The sequence below is a fragment of the Cryptomeria japonica genome, chromosome 7 (assembly GCF_030272615.1).
Source record: "Cryptomeria japonica chromosome 7, Sugi_1.0, whole genome shotgun sequence".
NCBI lineage: Eukaryota > Viridiplantae > Streptophyta > Pinopsida > Cupressales > Cupressaceae > Cryptomeria > Cryptomeria japonica.
Window position 1 is genome coordinate 404,782,790 of NC_081411.1, and position 3,126 is coordinate 404,785,915.

The window sequence follows — 3,126 nt, forward strand, 5'->3', positions numbered from 1 at the left end:
GGAATTCGGTGGGTATTCATCACCGTACGAAACCAAGCTTCGGGTGACCCCAGTTGTCGTACGGGTTCACTCCATCGTCCGGTACAGTCCGTAGGCTTGAAGGAGCATGACATCGACAGTTTAAAAGAGGGTGAAAGGGAATAAATAGTGGTGATGGTAAAAAAACAAGAAAAAAAAATGACAACGAGATTGAAAAATCATTCGATGACGTTTGGAGCCAGGACGCTGAAAATATTAGAGTGGAGAAGAAGGGTTTTGGCATCTTAAAATATCACAGAAATGATGTGCACCATGGAATTTCATATGGTTCTGAGGGTTGTAAATTGGTATCCCTCGTATGGCGCTACCCCTTGACCCCGCTGGGGCGTTGCCCTAGACCCCCAGTTTATTTTTGAGCTACAATACACTTTTTGGAGTTAGGTGAAGGGCATTTGAGAAGTCATTGTAAGTGTTGGGGTTGTTCCGTACTATGAGAATGAAGCCTAAAGCTAAGCATTGGTGGGGAAGCCATAAGCTGTAGAGGGAGATGGATTTGGAGGTTGTGAATAAGAAGAGTTTGAAGGAAGGCATTGCAAGAACGTGAAGTCGTACGACACTAGGGAGTTATTCAGTTCAATTATCAGCCTTTGGGAGTGTGATGGAGGATTTGAGGCATCTCCTAGCTTTTGTGCCAGAAGGTTGTGGCCACTTCCAGGCATGAATGGTATGCTTTGAGGAACTTGGAGTATGTCGCGGTTGGACGTGAGGTTGCCTTGGTGGATGCACAAAGGGCTCAGGAGGAGCTGACCACCAGGTTGGAGGCAGTAGTAGCGTGAGACTTAGCTCAGCATACCCAGGAGTTGGATGCCAAGAGGGCAGCACGAGTGGCTATCGAGGACAAATTGGCTAGGGAGACAGTATCATTTGAGTAGCAGTTGGTGGAGGCTAAGACTGAAAAGCATGTTTTGTAGACAAGTTTTGTTTAGGCACAGGAGGATTGTGATGTCAAAGGACACACTTGAGCATTGGATGGTAGTAGAAAAGGGTTTTCAAGTGAGGACACAATAGGTGTATGAGTTCCACGCTCGACTAGCGTTAGCAGTTCCTACAGTTCTCTACCTTGGTTTTATTTAATGTCATCTCTATTTTGTATTAAGTCGTCCGGAGATGACTTCTTTTCTTGGGGGGGATGATGTTGTCAGGAATAATCATTATGTTATGTTTTCATATTATGTTTATGTTGTCGTCGGTAATAATGAGTTACGGCGGTCAGTTAGTTAGTCGTCCCAAAGGGCAGTTGGACGCGACAGTTGGTCGCACCCCTTCGAGTATTATATATTGCATATCTTTCCTTCAGAGTGGCATCCGAATAGTGGTATCAAATGTGATGTTATGGTACTTGATGTATATGGACTGTTGAATTAATACAGAGACTGGTTCTTTAATATATTTCCATTATGTTCTGTATTTACTTTCTGCGTTTAATCATTTACCTGTATGTGGCAAACAGGATGAACCTTTGTCTTATTGATATTTGTTTGGGAAGTTCTATGTTAAGCCTTCAGGATCTATTACTTTGGTACTGTTTGAAAGGCTTGAGAGGCCAACAAGAGGATGGTTAGTGGACGCGATTCTATAATAAAAAAAAAGTACACTGTATAAGTATCTTAAATACATGTATCTAACTAATATCATACTTCAAAAGTGACACTAATAAATTAATTAGAAGCACAATGTATATAACTCTAATGACATTTTAAAAAGATCAAAATTCTACAATAAATAAAATAATTCTTAATCGATTTTAAATAAAATTGATTAATCATTTAAGTAAATATAAAAAAAAAAAGACCTTTTAGAACATAATACTAATATATCTTTTAAACATCTAAGAAAAAGAAACTTGGCGTATCATTCTCCATGTGCCTATTCTATCTAGACCATAGGAAATCTCACAAAAATATGTCAAAATGCCAAATGACATGCCTTGAAATTTTTGGCGTAGACTTTGTAAAGATTCATACATTAAATCCTTTTAAAAAAAGGCATCTACCAATAATATGTATTGATGTGGGGAAGAAGACAAGGCAAGCGTGTGTGCAAAGAGGTTTTTCATGTATAGTTTGTGGAGGCCAATGTCCTCCTCCACCCAGATTTGTACTTACACACTGTAAGCACCATTAGCACCTTATTGTCCTCATTCCTCTATGATCACATTTATAGTTCGTAGGACACGTCTATTCTGGCTCCAAAAGTGACTTGTCGTACCAACGACATGCATCAATGGACATGTTCGAGACATGCATAGCCCATGCATACCATGCCCATTTGGCGCAGGTGCCGGACCCATTGAAAATGACGTGGAGTTGTCCTGGAGTCAGTTGTTTCAAACATCGAGGCCCACATGAAACTATGTGGACATGTCGGAAAACGGTGGATCGTGGTCGTGGCTTGCACCGATGTGTTGTGCCTAACACACACATTAAAAGCCATAGAAAACAAACATTCAATGACAAGTGCTGATGACCGCGTTTGGATGCCAAAACAGCGGGAAAAAGAGGCCGCAGGCTTCCAAACCGCAGTGGTTGTCTCGTATGTGCTACTGACAGGTGGGTCCTTACTCAGTCAATCTGTCAATCACAGCCGTTCAGTGAAAACTGACGCCATAGCTCCAAAATAGACCTTTTGTACAGCGTGTTAGTTCGTAACAGGTTAGTCAATCGCAACCATTAACTACAAAATCAACGGTGTAAAACGCGAGACAAACACGCATGTTAGTCAATTTGTACTGTCTTTTTGGAGCCAGAATAGACGCGTCCCACCATTTTCTGCGGCTCCACGACCTCATGTGGAAAAACATGCGTGTTAGGGCTCTGTGTGTTAGGTGGACCGTACAACTAGACCTCCCGCCATTTTCTGCGTGTTGTGGAAAAAAGGGGACAAGCATAAAGGGACAGACTAATGCGCGATTAGATAAAGTCCAAAGCCCTCATTTGTTCAAGTGTTATGCTATTTTTGAAGGTGTTTTTGAAGGCAAATAAGGGTTTGAAGGAGGCAATGAGAACTTAGTTTTCAAGGGTAGCCTGCGTTCATTTCTGAAGGTTAATAGGTATGTTGAGTTACAGTTGGAAAATTTGCATGTTTTAT